Source organism: Notothenia rossii (assembly GCF_949606895.1).
Source record: "Notothenia rossii genome assembly, chromosome: 7".
Taxonomy (NCBI): domain Eukaryota; kingdom Metazoa; phylum Chordata; class Actinopteri; order Perciformes; family Nototheniidae; genus Notothenia; species Notothenia rossii.
The window spans coordinates 82600889-82617720 of record NC_136905.1 but is presented as its reverse complement, the minus strand read 5'-3'; the positions used below and the strand labels follow the sequence as shown (position 1 = coordinate 82617720).

The 16832-nt window shown below is 41.3% G+C and overlaps 1 long non-coding RNA gene and 2 gene segments (V, D, J or C); all 3 read left to right on the top strand.

Annotated features, from left to right (window-relative positions):
- The first annotated feature begins 4462 nt into the window (after positions 1-4462).
- On the top strand, positions 4463-7201 carry LOC307046948. The gene is made up of 3 exons (XR_013810296.1): positions 4463-4890; positions 4973-6066; positions 6229-7201. It is a non-coding gene; the product is annotated as an uncharacterized lncRNA (long non-coding RNA).
- An 8-nt stretch (positions 7202-7209) lies between these two features.
- On the top strand, positions 7210-8145 carry LOC307046939 (T cell receptor alpha variable 5-like). The segment is given in 2 exons: positions 7210-7516; positions 7621-8145.
- Positions 8146-12315: 4170 nt separating this feature from the next.
- LOC307046940 (T cell receptor beta variable 2-like) lies at positions 12316-16741 on the top strand. The segment is given in 2 exons: positions 12316-15257; positions 15362-16741.
- Positions 16742-16832: the final 91 nt, after the last annotated feature.

Genomic DNA, 16832 nt, shown 5'->3' with positions numbered 1-16832 from the left:
CCACTCCGAATAGGGCGTGCCCACGCTCATGTTCGGCCTGACTCCCATTTACTGCCGATTTCGGGCCGGTGTATCTGGGCCTTTAGAGAACAACTCAGCTGCTACAAACCTACTTACAGGGCAACATAAGTGTCTGTATGAGTGCAGTTTGTCTTTCAATCATTGTGATGTTGAAGGCAGAATGAATTTATTATTGACTCAGAATGAAGCACATGTCAAACAATACATTGACTTTATTTGTAATTATGTAAAAAAACTATGAGTATTGATTCGCAAGCTGGACCTGCAGGAACAGAGAATGGTGATGGATGGAGCTGGGAAGAGAGAAGAATAAAGAAAACAGGTCAACTTTATTATCGGATATTAAAAATTCAATTTTCAAAACAAGTTGCCGCTCCTACAGTTTTCAAGTGTGTAAAGATGATTTCACATGACCAATGCAAAATATCACACTCAATACATGTGTGCATGTTCCTCAAGGTCTCAGCAGAGTTACAGGTGAGGTAAAGAAAAGAAAAGAGAAAAAGGTCAGTAACAACACTTTTAAAGTAGCAACACTTTGAATAATTATCTCTTTGAATAATTTTCTCTCAGTAATCACTCAACTACTTCCTTGCCAACAAACAGATTGACTCACCCTCACTATCATCACAATGCCTGCCTGCCTTCCTTAAGACTCTCCCTGAACTGCCTGATCTTTTTAATGTTCAATGGTTCAATGTTAACCATTTGTGCAGATAGCATTATGTAGAAAAGATCGCCGATGCTAATGTAGCGTCAGCCTACATTAGCATCGGCTCCCGCCCCCTTAGCACCTGGTGGAGGGGGCGATAGGCTACTCTTCAAATGTTTCACGAAATACTTACCATCATGACTACTCTTACTGTTTAACATTTTGGTTTACTTCATGTTAAGGCTAATAAAAAAGACAAGGCTAAGTAATAATGTAATGCTAACTAACGTGCTCACTACTAGCTAGGTAGATAACTTGACTATGTTCCATGCACAACATGTAAATTACCTGATATGTTTGATCCAGCGATTCCTGGTCCTTTCATCAGACGGGAAGCGATAGAACGAGCAAGAGGTATGATTACTGTTACAAACCTGGTACAAAGCACACAGGCGTCTTGTAAAAGCTAATTTATTTGAGCAATCTCTTATATTTATTGGAGGGAATAAATCAGTTATGACTTCTTCTTCTTTGCTTTAATTGCGAGTCGCAACCACTTGGAGCATTATCGCCTATGACAGGGGTGTCCAAACGTTTTCCACCGAGGGCCACATACAGAAAAATATACGAAGGGCTGGCCCACTCCCTAGAGGTATTTTGCCTCATAAGTTACGTTTTAAGTCAGCAAACTCAATCTAATGTTGGTTGTTACTTGAAAATGCTTTAAGAAACAAAACACCCTTCATCACAGCCCTCCAGAGGGTTTCATTTATTATGTTGGCAACTCATTCCTTAAAACAGGGGCCTCAGATCGCTTATTATTAGTGGAAATATGAAGGGTATATGTTACACTTGTTTTACAAATAAGTTATCGGGGTTTTTCTTATCAAGTTAGATTTGTCATTAAGACTTTAATTGACTGGATTTATTTAAAAAGTGGGCTTATTAACACATAAATACAGTGTAATGTTTACATATATATTTAAGAAGTAAAATACAAGACAAGCACAAGTTTAATTTGTGAGCCATATTCCATTATACTTTCAGAATTTGCTGAGGGCCGATTCAAAATGGTCCGTGGGCCGCATTTGGCCCCCGGGCCGTAGTTTGGACACCCCTGGCCTATGACATCACTTACGCGACCCAGAATGGGATTTGGTGGGACAAGCTAAGGACCCAAGATCCGCGTTTCTCTAAACAGGGCTGGAATAGAGGGATATGAGAGATTTCTAAAATGCATGATGTTTGTATTTTGAGAAAAACATCAGACATGTTTTTATATATTTTTATATTTCTAAGACCCATAATATATGCCTAGAAATAGCATGATAGGTGCCGTTTAAGATGGTTAATGGTGGTAACTCTCTGCATCAAACTTTCAAGGCTGCAGTTTGATTTTCATAGAAACGAAAGGATACTGATCCCCGGGCTACAGGAACCAAACCAGAGTGGTCTCTGAAACTTGTTTTGTCAGGATATTTTTGTGAAGTCTTAAAGGAAAGCTGCTGTTAACGGTGAATCACAGAGCCTCTGATTCTGAGAGGAAACCACACTGTTTCATAATGTTTGTTTGAACTGGCTGACAGTCAAATCAAACAGTATACTGAATAAATATGATACAAAATCATTCCCGTAAACCCTGTTCTAGATATAAGCAGGTTGAAATCATTATTGCTTGGTATTTTTTGGAACATTTGTTAAAAAAAAAAAGCCCAATATCTCCTTTCATCTCCCCTCAGTGGAACATTTATACGGTAAGTCTTGGCTCGGACTTTGATGAGAAAAATATAAATGTTGTGTAAAACTATTGATTTTATTTCTGAAGAGATAAGACAAGGGTCTCTTTTGGGAGGGCAGGAAATTGTGCCATGTAGGTAGGTACATTCTTAAAAGGTGAGTTCGTATTTATTTTAAAAAATCCCATTTGAAAGTGAGCATGTATTAAACAAACAATGACCTCTCTCAATTGTATGGACACTTCAAATGTGAGGACACTTAAAGGGGCAGGGCATTTGTGGAATATAGGGTGATTTCTAATAGTTAAAAAATGTTGGTAACATTAGATGAGGGCATTTTTTAAAGATAGGAAACTCTTGGTAGTAAAACCTTTTAACAAAAAGGAATCCAGTTTTCACAAGACAACACATTTTTTGCTTTAGTGATATGTTGTTGTATGCGAGGACTGTTCTGAGAAACTGACTGTTGAGTGTGTGAGAGAAAGGTTAGCACAATCGCGTACAGAAGTCTGTGTGGGTGTGTGTGTTGTGTGTGTACACGTATGTGCAAAGGTTGAATAACAAACACTGCACAAAATAATGTCACTGTTTAGTGAATCAAAGTCATTTTGATCAAAACATCTTCAGAGTATAGTCATCAAGTATTATTTGTGAATTAGAGTTCTGGTTCCCCTGAGCATATTTAAACCAACACTACCCAAAGTTAGAAAATAAAAGCAGTTGCCTGACACTGCTGGAGACATTCTGAGATATGTTATCAAACAGAGCCATAATCACCCTCAAAATAGGTTTAACTGAACTCTGTTTGCAGCACTATGCTTCTCCTTCTCACTCCTTCTCACTCTCCTCTCAAACAATGGCAGAGTGCAATTAATCAGCCGGCTGATAGAAGGCAGTCCAATCAATTATGCATCGCACAGAGGGAGACGAGAACTGAGCCATCTGAGGAAGAAGCCTGAGGACATGTGAAAACAGTTCACACAATGATGGAGTAGGGGGACATATTTTAGATACAGCTGTGGATTTCTAAAACAGTTTATTGTTTGGGGACTGCGGGTTTTGGGAAAAGATTGAAATACATTACTATGTTTGTACATTTTGATGTGAAAACACTACTGAAACGAAACATGACCAATCTTGAATGCCAGTAGTGAGACCTGGCTAGCACCCCTAAATAAATAAAAACAATTAACACTCAAACTAAGCTAATTAGCCTAGCCGCTAATTAGCTTAGCCAGTCGGAATTCTTACTGTATTTATGCAGTCGCTGTTAAAGGGGACCTATCATGCAAAATGCACTTCTTGATATCTGTTATACATAAAGATGTGTCCCCGGTGTGTCGGGGAACTCACGCAGCGTCAGAAAATAAAACCCTTTCTCTTTTCCTCCGTACCCAAATCTCTAAAAACGGGGAACAACGGAGCTGATCCAGATTTGCGTCCGATATGACGTAATATCTGAAATGTGGACCCACGGCCCTATCAGAAACGTTGCTATCAGAAACAATGCCCGACTGTTTTGGACGTAATATGGTCGGTGTTTACATTAGCATCGCTAACACTCAGAGCTAACCTTTGCTGGAGAGCATGTGTGTGAAGAAGCAGGAAGTAAAAAGGAACTCACCTTGTGGTATAACCGGCAAGAGAGAAAGCCTTTGAGCTCCATACTGTTTCAGAGAGAATCCTTGATAATCCATGATATGACGTTTCATCACGGCAGTATCTGTCCGTAGAATCTCCCGCCCCTCTTTCTTTTCTTTTTTTTTAAAGCTTTATACATAAAATCAGCACTTTTGTAACAGGAAGTGAAATAGAGGGATATGAGGCATGGCTAGAATGGGTGATCTGTTTGGTATTTTGAGCAAAACACTTCATAGACATGTTTTTTATATATTTGTATATATCTGAGACCTATGCTATTGCCTACAAATAGCATGATAGGTGACCTTTAAACACTTCCGCCAACTCCGGTGTGGATGAAGCAGCATGTCCTGCTCCGGGCTGTCCTCAGACTCTCCATCAGAATCAGCTCCGAGAACATCTGCAAGGGAAAGCAAGCACACACAAGTCATTGATAGGCTTTGTGTAAATAAAATATACAATTATAGTTGGATCTTTGTATCTTCTTATTATTAGCAGAGAAAATGTAATGTTTTTCCAACAATATACAATTAACCCTACCAATATATATGGGAACCGGGTTGGGGGGTCCCGAAAATATTTCCAATTACAAAAGGGGGGCCCGACTGAAAAAGGTTTGGGAACCACTGCTCTAGCATGTTTTGTTCTCAGCAGCAGAGGGAGACAACAACCTTCCATCTGATAAACAACAGCAACACACGGACACCCCCCCTGTCAGTAAACTGTGACAGTGATGTGAACAGGAGGCGAACAGAAAGCTGAGAGTAAAGAGTCTCCTCGAGCTAAACATGATGTTAACTGCCTTCATATTTTGCATCTTTCCTCTGGCATGGATAACAGGTTGGATAAAATATTCTTTAAAAAAGTAAGGCACTGCAAAATGAACGGCTAATATCTTTAATGTTTCCTGCTTGTTCCACAGGTGCCTCAAACAGCGTCTTCCAAACGCCTCCGTTCATCATGAAGAGAAGTGGAGAGTCTGTGGACCGGGAGATCAACTGTGCACACAGCATACCAAGCTATAATGTCATTCTCTGGTACAAACAAGAGCAACATCAAAATATGACGTTTCTGGGATATCTGAATCTGATCTACTCGACTCCAGAGGACGACGTGAAAGGAAAAATCAGCTTTGACGGAGATGGCCGTAAACAGTCTGGCCTCAGTGTCTCTAATCTGTCATCAGAGGACAGCGGGGTGTATTTCTGTGCAGCCAGTCAGCACAGTGCTGCAGATTCCCCTCAGCTCAATACAAGAACTCTCCCCCGTCTGTCAGAGACAACAAGCTGAGGCTCAGCACCTGCAGCTTTCAGGATAACATGAACTGTTATCAATGAACCCCCTCAGAGCTACTGACAGCATACTTGAATTCTGCCACTGTGTGAAATACAAATTGTTAAAGCTTTTGTTTTGTTACTTAAGTATCTGTTATTGTAAATGATTCATGATAGAATCTAAAAGAAGAGAAAAGTTTTTTTAAAAGACCTTCAAACTGAGGCTTTGATCCCTTTCTATTAGAGAGCTTTGTGAGGCTTCATCATTCTATTTTATATTCAGCTGTCATTTTAAACAATATCAGTCCATCTCTTGACGATACATCATTTCTACATCTTGTAACCAAAATGATTAATCCAGGTTTCTTCAGCTTCTTAGTGTAACTGATAAGCATTAACTTAATATACTACTATTTCTATTTCTGAAATATATTGGACTGTTTATTTCTGTGTCTTAGTTTCCCTTATGTACATTGCCTTGTGTTTTTTATGCTGCTGCAACACAAACGATTCCCAAATTGGGATCTGGGATATCTACAATGTACTGCAGGGGGACCCCAAACACCACTTGATAAAACACTGAATGCTTTGCTCCAGCTCAGAGGAGGTTATCACACAGACACTCCCCCCCTGCAGCTCTTCATACTTTATGAGTCTCTGCAGTCCCTGTCAGACATCATGGATGTGATCATCTCTAAACACAGCTTCCTCACAGTGTCCATCTTTTTACTGTGGACTACAGGTAATTTACAATAAAATCGACTGTGGACTGGTTTGTAAATATACATTATCATCAACCTATGTTCTTGTGTTTGCTGTTTTTATCATTTATATTGATATTGACGTGATATAAGGAGGATCAACCACTGAAGGTTATTATAGTATATTTTCTTGTTTCACTCAGGTTTAACTGATGGAAGCGATGTCACCCAGACTGACATCCTGTGGGAAACACAGGGAAAGAGTGCAACCATGAACTGCACACACACAAAGGGTGGTACCTACTACCAGATGTACTGGTACAGACAGCTGCCAGGAGAAACTATGGAGCTAATCGTGTTCACAACAACAGGGAACAATGATAATCATGATTTTGGAGAAGTCACCAAAGACAAGTTCTCAGCCACAAAGCCTGACGCTGAGAGCGGGACGTTCACAGTGAAGGATCTGCAGCCAGGAGACAAAGGCTTGTACTTCTGTGCTGTCAGTGAACACAGTGACACACACACAGGAGGAGGCTGAACAAAAACCCCAGATACTTGTCTGTTAGTGATTCTATGTGTCTGCTGTCCTGTAGGGGGACCTCCAGTTTAATCACAGAATCATTCAGTTCAGAGACGCTCCCAGCTGTTCATCTCTCTGTTGTAACCTCACACCTCCATCACACACACTGACTATAACACTGATCACAGCTGCTCTGATTAAACTAACCCTAACCCTGGACTGGAGGTTCTGGAGGTTCTGGAGGTTACGACTCAAACACAGAGCTCATGTGTTGATGGTTCTGACAGTAGAGCAGAGACTCACTGGTGGTTCTGGAACATGTGGTTTTGTGTTTGACCCTCACAGGTGTATTGGTGAGAGTGATGTGATCCAGTCCTCTTTGCTTTAAACACTGCAGTCACACAAAGGACGTGAGCTATATCCAAATGTTTTAATGTGGGCTTCAAACGACGATTACTTTTTGTTATGCATTAAACTGCCCATTATTTTCTAGATGAATTGTTTAGTCTTCAAAATGTCAGGAAATAGTAAAAGTCCATAAGTCCATAGTAATGTCTTGTTGTCAGTTTATAACCCACACATATACTTTATGTGATCTAAAGATTAGATTTGTGGCTAAAACATCTAATTTACATTATTTACATACAAAAATGTTTTGTTGCTTAGTCGTACCATATCTGAATTCTGTAAATCACATGACCATCAGCTTCGTGGTGTAACTGTTCAGCGTTAAAGTAAACAAACTGTGATGTACTTCAGGGGGACCCCCAGTACCTCCTATACTACCAGCTTTACTTTGTGAAATACTGAGTCCTACCTCACAGGATGTGATCACATGATGCAGGGACACTCCCCCCTGCAGCTCTTCATACTTTATGAGTCTCTGCAGTCCCTGTCAGACATCATGGACGTGATCACCTTTAAACACAGCTTCCTCACAGTGTCCATCTTTTTACTGTGGACTACAGGTAATAATGTGCACTGCTTTACTCATCAATATCAGCTAATGTCCATGGGTTATGCTAATTAAGGTGTTGTAGATCACTAAGGTGCTGTTTTTGTCGACACTCAGGTCTAACTGATGGAAGCGATGTCACCCAGACTGACATGCTGTGGGAAACACAGGGAAAGAGTGCAACCATGAACTGCACACACACAAAGGATGCTAGCTACTCCCAGATGTACTGGTACAGACAGCTGCCAGGAGAAACTATGGAGCTAATCGTGTTCACAACACCAATGAACATAGATAATCCTGATTTTGGAGAAGTCACCAAAGACAAGTTCTCAGCCACAAAGCCTGACGCTGAGAGCGGGACGTTCACAGTGAAGGATCTGCAGCCAGGAGACAAAGGCTTGTACTTCTGTGCTGTGAGTCAACACAGTGACACACACACAGGAGGAGGCTGAACAAAAACCCCAGATATTTGTCTGTTAGTGATTCTATGTGTCTGCTGTCCTGTAGGGGGACCTCCAGTTTAATCACAGAATCATTCAGTTCAGAGACGCTCCCAGCTGTTCATCTCTCTGATGTAACCTCACACCTCCATCACACACACTGACTATAACACTGATCACAGCTGCTCTGATTAAACTAACCCTAACCCTGGACTGGAGGTTCTGGAGGTTCTGGAGGTTACGACTCAAATACAGAGCTCATGTAATGATGGTTCTGACAGTAGAGCAGAGACTCACTGGTGGTTCTGGAACATGTGGTTTTGTGTTTGACCCTCACAGGTGTATTGGTGGGAGTGATGTGATCCAGTCCTCTTTGCTTTAAACACTGCAGTCACACAAAGGACGTGAGCTATATCCAAATGTTTTAATGTGGGCTTCAAACAACGATTACTTTTTGTTATGCATTAACCTGCCCATTATTTTCTAGATGAAATTGTTTAGTCTTCAAAATGTCAGGAAATAATATAAGTCCATAGTAATGTCTTGTTGTCAGTTTATAACCCACACATATTTACTTTATGTGATCTAAGAATTAGATTTGTGAGGCTAAAACATCTAATTTACATTATTTACATACAAAAATGTTTTATTGATTAGTCATTGCAGCTCTACTGGTACCATATCTGAATTCTGTAAATCACATGACCATCAGCTTCGTGGTGTAACTGTTCAGCGTTAAAGTAAACAAACTGTGATGTACTTCAGGGGGACCCCCAGTACCTCCTATACTACCACCTTTACTTTGTGAAATACTGAGTCCTACCTCACAGGATGTGATCACATGATGCAGGGACACTCCCCCCTGCAGCTCTTCATACTTTATGAGTCTCTGCAGTCCCTGTCAGACATCATGGACGTGATCATCTTTAAACACAGCTTCCTCACAGTGTCCATCTTTTTACTGTGGACTACAGGTAATACTGTGCACTGCTTTACTCATCAATATCAGCTAATGTCCATGTGTTATGCTAATTAAGGTGTTGTAGATCACTAAGGTGCTGTTTTTGTCGACACTCAGGTCTAACTGATGGAAGCGATGTCACCCAGACTGACATGCTGTGGGAAACACAGGGAAAGAGTGCAACCATGAACTGCACACACACAAAGGCTGTTAACTACAACCAGATGTACTGGTACAGACAGCTGCCAGGAGAAACTATGGAGCTAATCGTGTTCACAATATCAGGGAACAATGATAATCATGATTTTGGAAAAGTCAACAAAGACAAGTTCTCAGCCACAAAGCCTGACGCTGAGAGCGGGACGTTCACAGTGAAGGATCTGCAGCCAGGAGACAAAGGCTTGTACTTCTGTGCTGTGAGTCAACACAGTGACACACACACAGGAGGAGGCTGAACAAAAACCCCAGATACTTGTCTGTTAGTGATTCTATGTGTCTGCTGTCCTGTAGGGGGACCTCCAGTTTAATCACAGAATCATTCAGTTCAGAGACGCTCCCAGCTGTTCATCTCTCTGATCAATCAATCAATCAATGTTTATTTATATAGCCCAATATCACAAATGTTACATTTGTCTCAGTGGACTTCACAGTTTGTACAGAATATCAGTATGACAATACGACACCCTCTGTCCTTAGACCCTCTGTCCTTAGACCCTCTGTCCTTAGACCCTCACATCGTACAAGGAAAAACTTCCAGAGAAAACCCCACAGTTTAAAGGGAAACATGGGAGAAACCTCAGGGAGAGCAACAGAGGAGGGATCCCTCTCCCAGGACGGACAGACGTGCAATAGATGCCGTGTATAAATTGAAAAGATAATACATTTGCAACATAGGTAGTCCAAATGTTTGGAAAGGCATGTGTGTATAATAAGAAGATGAATCCATGAGGATATCCATCCAGGACTTATGATCCAGGACCGCAGCCACGACTCAAGATCCAGGACTCGCAATCCATGACACAGGACCGCAGGATCATCCATGACTCCGGATCCCAGCGTATATAGACACCAAAAAGAAAGAAATTTGGGGAAGCTGGGTTAATCGGAACATGAGTACACAGGTATAGACAGAGAGAAGGAAGAAGTAAGATGTCCCCCGACAAACTAAGCCTATATCAGCAAAACTAGGGGCTGAATCTAATCAGCCCTAACTATAAGCTTTATCAAAAAGGAAGATCTTAAGCGCACTCTTAAAAACGGATAGGGTGTCTGCCGTCCGAACACAAACTGGAAGCTGATTCCACAAAAGTGGAGCTTGATAAGAAAAGGCTCTGGCTCCCATTGTACTTTTAGAGACTCTAGGAACAACCAACAACCCGGCATTCTTGGAACGCAATGCCCTAGTAGGACAATAGGGTATAATGAGTTCTTTAAGGTAAGATGGCGCCTGCCCATTAAGGGCTTTGTAGGCGAGAAGAAGAATTTTTAATTCTATCCTGTGTTCTATAGGGAGCCAGTGTAAGGCAGCCAGAACAGGAGTAATGTGGTCCCTTTTCCTAACTCTGGTTAGTACACGAGCTGCAGCATTTTGAATCAGCTGAAGCGACTTGACTGACTTCTTGGTACACCCTGATAATAAGGAGTTACAATAATCCAGCCTTGAAGTAACAAATGCATGGACTAGTTTCTCTGCATCGTTTTGAGGCAAGATATGCCTGATTTTTGCAATGTTACGTAGATGGAAGTAGGCGGTCCTTGAAATTGATTTTATGTGGGTGTTAAAGGATAAATCCTGATCAAATATAACACCAAGATTCCTTACAGTCTCACTGGAGGCCAAATTAATGCCATCCATAGTTAGTATATCTTTAGATAATTTGTTTCGTAGATTCTTCGGGCCAAGTACAATAACTTCAGTTTTGGTCGTGTTTAACATCAAAACATGTAAGGTCATCCACGTTTTTAAGTCCTTGAGGCAGTCTTGAATTTTATTTAGATGATTAATTTCATCAGGCTTGATTGATAAATATAGTTGAGTATCATCCGCATAACAATGAAAGTTTACAGAATGATTCCTTATAATATTGCCTAACGGAAGCATATATAGGGTGAACAAAATAGGTCCAAGCACTGAGCCCTGTGGCACTCCATGGCTAACTTTGGTTTGCATGGAAGATTCATCGTTGACACGTACAAACTGAGAGCGTTCAGATAAATAGGACCTAAACCAGCCTAAAGCAGTTCCCTGTATGCCAACTAAGTGCTCTAGTCTTTGCAATAGGATATCATGGTCGATAGTATCAAATGCAGCACTAAGATCGAGCAAGACAAGAATAGAGACAAGTCCCTTGTCAGAGGCTATTAGAATGTTATTTGTGACTTTAACCAGGGCTGTCTCTGTGCTATGTTGTGTTCTAAAGCCAGACTGAAAATCTTCAAATAAATCATAGTTTTTTAAGTAATCACACAGCTGTTTTGCAACTGCTTTCTCAAGAATCTTTGAGAGGAACGGAAGATTAGAAATAGGTCTATAGTTGGCTAAAACCTCTGGATCGAGGTTGTGCTTTTTAAGAAGCGGTTTTATCACTGCTACTTTGAATGATTGTGGAACATAGCATGATAATAAAGACATATTCATAATATTTAATAAAGAAGTGCTAATTAATAGAAAAACTTCTTTTAACAGCTTAGTTGGAATCGGGTCTAAGATACACGTTGATGGTTTAGAAGAGAGAATCATTGAATTTAATTTTTCAAGGTTTATGGCTGAAAAGCATTCTAGTTTACTATCTAGTGTAATATTAGAACTTACGTTTCCGGGAGCTGTTGATAACACTATACTGGTCAAAGGCAAGAGGTCATTGATTTTGTTTCTAAGAGTAACAATTTTATCGTTAAAAAAGCACATAAAATCATTACTACTGAGTGCTATGGGAATAGAAGGCTCAGTCGAGCTGTGGCTCTCTGTCAGCCTGGCTACAGTGCTGAAAAGAAATCTTGCATTATTCTTATTCTCATCTATTAATGAAGAGTAGTATGCTGCTCTCGCTTTACGCAGTGCTTTCTTATATTCATTGAGAGTAATATGCCAAATTAAACGAGATTCTTCAAGTTTAGTGGAACGCCATATCCTTTCAAGTTGTCTCGACTTTTGCTTTATTTTGCGGGTTTCGGCATTATGCCATGGAGCTAATCTATGTTGTTTTATTTTCTTCTTTTTCAAAGGAGCAACAGAGTCTAATTTTATTCGCAGCGCATCTGTAGCACTATCAACAACATCATCAATTTGGGGTGGTGTACATTTTGTATAAGTTTCCTCCCTTACATGCAGACATGCTATCGAGTTAAGTATTGGTGGAATCTCTTCCTTAAATTTGGCTATAGCACTAACAGCTTTTGACTAATGCTTTGTAGTCTAGTAACAGTACTTCAAAAGTTACTAAGAAATGGTCGGATAAAGCAGGATTATGCGGTTCGACTAATAGTTGCTCAATTTCAATACCATAAGTCAGAACAAGGTCAAGAGTGTGATTATAGCAGTGGGTTGGTTTATTTACACTCTGAAAGAAACCAACAGAATCTAATATAGAGTTAAATGCAACAGTAAGGCTATTTTTATCATCGTCAACATGAATATTAAAGTCACCTACGATAATTACTTTATCTGTTTTAAGTACCAAAGCTGATAAAAACTCAGAGAATTCTGATAAGAATTCTGAATAAGGACCTGGTGCACGGTACACTGTAACAAATAAAATTGGCTGCAAAGTTTTCCAGGTCGGATGCGTAAGACTGAAAATGAGGCTTTCAAAGGAGGTATAATTTAATTTTTGTTTAGTATTGATAAGTAAACTTGAGTCAAAGATTGCTGCAACTCCACCTCCTCGGCCCGTGCCTCGGGCAATATGAGTATTGATATGGCTGGGTGGAGTGGCCTCATTTATGCTGACATATTCTTCATGTCTCAACCAAGTTTCAGTGAGACAGCATATATCAATATTATAATCTGATATTAAATCATTTACCAGTATTGCTTTAGATGCTAGAGATCTTATGTTTAAGAGACCACATTTAATCTTCCTGTTTTGTTGCACTGTAGTAGTTGTTACATTTACTTTTATTAGGTTATTATGTATGACACCTCTATTAGGTTTTACCTTAAATTGTCCTTGGGCAGACACACACACCGTTAATATTGGGTATTTTATTGGGGTCGGGATTCCTATGGATGACTGCCTAGGAGAGAGCGCAGAGAAGCGTGTAAGACTGCGACTCTGCCTCCTGGTCTCAACTCCAGTTTGTCATGGATTAAGTCCACAGAGCCCTGAAATGTTTGCCGAAATGAGATTTGCACCTTCCAAAGTAGGATGAATGCCGTCTCTCTTAATCAGACCAGGTTTTCCCCAGAAGGCTGTCCAATTATTCACGAAGCCCACATTGTTTGCTGGGCACCACCAAGACAACCAGCGCTGAAATGATGACATGCGGCTATACATGTCATCATTGATCAGATTGGGGAGGGGACCAGAGAAGATTACGGTGTCCGACATTGTTTTAGCATAACTACACACCGACGCCACATTAAGTTTGGTGCATTCTGATTGGCGTAAACGAACATCATTACCACCGACGTGAATAACAATCCTACTGTATTTACGTTTATTTTTAGCCAGCAGTCTAAGATGCGCCTCAACGTCGCCCGCTCTGGCTCCCGGAATGCATGTGACTGTGGACGCTTCGGTCTCTAAATTCACGTGTCTCATAATAGAGCTACCAATAACCAGAGTTGGCTTCTCAGCGGGTGTCTCGCTGAGTGGGGAATATCTGTTAGATACATGAACGGGTTGGTGGGGACCTGCGGGTTTCGCGTTATGCCCCTTCTGAACAGTCACCCATTCTCCCTGCTGCTCGGGAGTTGCCGGGGGACGGCTAAGAGGAGCTACCTTTTGCCGGTCCGCACCGGCTAACATGGGCTTTACTGTAGCTGAGTTATTTTCTAAGATGCGGAGCCGGGCTTCTATGGCTAGGATTCCCGCCTCCAACCTAACAACTATACTACATTTAACACATGTATCGGTACCAGTAAAGGAGGTAGGGGAGTAACCAAACATGAGACAGTTAGAGCAGGAAATAGCAACCGAGGGTGGGGAAAGAGCCATGGCTAGCTATCAAGCTAAAGTAGCTACCGTTAGCAAACCCGAAAAGAGTGTAGGCAACTGTGGAGTTACAGTCGCTAAGAGAAGGAGAGTTTGTGAGTGCTTAAGCTGTAGTAACGTGTGATTACAACGTCAGGCAGTTGCCGTGATCAAGAGTTTTAAAACGATCGATTAAGTTAAGATAATAAGCTATCAGCAACAGAACAGGCACACGGGATACCCGGAGATGACAACAACAACCGGAAGTTACAACATGCTTACCGCAATAGTGGTCCGTGTAGAAACAGTGTAAATGTTACGATCGTTCACATCATTGGGCCATAGCAAATGATGATGTGTGTGTGATGGAGGTGTGATGTAACCTCACACCTCCATCACACACACTGACTATAACACTGATCACAGCTGCTCTGATTAAACTAACCCTAAGCCTGGACTGGAGGTTCTGGATGTTACGACTCAAATACAGAGCTTATGTGTTGATGGTTCTGACAGTAGAGCAGAGACTCACTGGTGGTTCTGGAACATGTGGTTTTGTGTTTGACCCTCACAGGTGTATTGGTGGGAGTGATGTGATCCAGTCCTCTTTGCTTTAAACACTGCAGTCACACAAAGGACGTGAGCTATATCCAAATGTTTTAATGTGGGCTTCAACCGACGATTACTTTTTGTTATCCATTAACCTGCCCATTATTTGAGAGAGGAAATTGTTTAGTCTTCAAAATGTCAGGAAATAGTAAAAGTCCATAAGTCCATAGTAATGTCTTGCTGTCAGTTTATAACCCACACATATTTACTTTATGTGATCTAAGAATTAGATTTGTGGCTAAAACATCTAATTTACATTATTTACATACAAGAATGTTTTGTTGATTAGTCATTGCAGCTCTACTCGTACCATATCTGAATTCTGTAAATCACATGACCATCAGCTTCGTGGTGTAACTGTTCAGTGTTAAAGTAAACAAACTGTGATGTACTTCAGGGGGACCCCCAGTACCTCCTATACTACCACCTTTACTTTGTGAAATACTGAGTCCTGCCTCACAGGATGTGATCACATGATGCAGGGACACTCCCCCCTGCAGCTCTTCATACTTTATGAGTCTCTGCAGTCCCTGTCAGACATCATGGACGTGATGATCTTTAAACACAGCTTCCTCACAGTGTCCATCTTTTTACTGTGGACTACAGGTAATACTGTGCACTGCTTTACTCATCAATATCAGCTAATGTCCATGTGTTATGCTAATTAAGGTGTTGTAGTTCATTAAGGTGCTGTTTTTGTCGACACTCAGGTCTAACTGATGGAAGCGATGTCACCCAGACTGACATGCTGTGGGAAACACAGGGAAAGAGTGCAACCATGAACTGCAGACACACAAAGGATGCTAACTACTTCCAGATGTACTGGTACAGACAGCTGCCAGGAGAAACTATGGAGCTAATCGTGTTCACAACACCAATGAACAATGATAATCCTGATTTTGGAGAAGTCAGAAAAGACAAGTTCTCAGCCACAAAGCCTGACGCTGAGAGCGGGACGTTCACAGTGAAGGATCTGCAGCCAGGAGACAAAGGCTTGTACTTCTGTGCTGTCAGTGAACACAGTGACACACACACAGGAGGAGGCTGAACAAAAACCCCAGATACTTGTCTGTTAGTGATTCTATGTGTCTGCTGTCCTGTAGGGGGACCTCCAGTTTAATCACAGAATCATTCAGTTCAGAGACGCTCCCAGCTGTTCATCTCTCTGTTGTAACCTCACACCTCCATCACACACACTGACTATAACACTGATCACAGCTGCTCTGATTAAACTAACCCTAACCCTGGACTGGAGGTTCTGGCGGTTCTGGAGGTTCTGGAGGTTACGACTCAAATACAGAGCTCATGTGTTGATGGTTCTGACAGTAGAGCAGAGACTCACTGGTGGTTCTGGAACCTGTGGTTTTGTGTTTGACCCAAAGAGGTGTATTGGTGGGAGTGATGTAATCCAGTCCTCTTTGCTTTAAACACTGCAGTCACACAAAGGACGTGAGCTATTTCCAAATGTTTTAATGTGGGCTTCATTCGACGATTACCGTAATTCTCGGACTATAAGGCGCACCTGAATATAATCCGCAGCAGCTAAATTGAATGATGTGTACATATATAAGCCGCACTGGACTATAAGCCGCAGGTGTTTTAATGTTTCATTACCATATGTAAGGGTTCGTGCACAGAGGGGATTGTCGGGAAAGAGATGGCTGTTTGAGGAAGCTCCCATTTATTAACATTTCAACAAACAAGTTGCATATTTACATAACGTATTCAAGTGTTACCATTTAGTGCAGTAGTAGCTACAGAACATGTGCTGTGTAAACTGTACTGTATCACATAGCGTTTCAGACACAAACTTTTGAACTTTCAAACTTAAACGGTGCGATCCCAGCGCACGTACCGGCAGTGATCTACAGCAGTGGTTTTCAACCAGTGGTACGGGGACAAACTGTCTCGCTCTCGTAATGTCTGTCTGTCTTGCTCTCGTTCTGTCTCTCGTACCACTCTCGGTTCCACTTTTACTTTTGCGCGCTACCTGTCTCACTCTTTTCCGGCCTCCAGCTTTTCCTGCTGGAGCCCGCCGCTTAAAGGTGGGGGGCGCGGACCGGCCATAGAGCCTATAGAGTTAAAGGTGGTGGACTGTAACCTGTAAAATCCATAGATTTAGGAGGTCCCCTAGTGGCCGTTAGCTGTAAAAATCCATAGATTAGCCGCACCTTTATATAA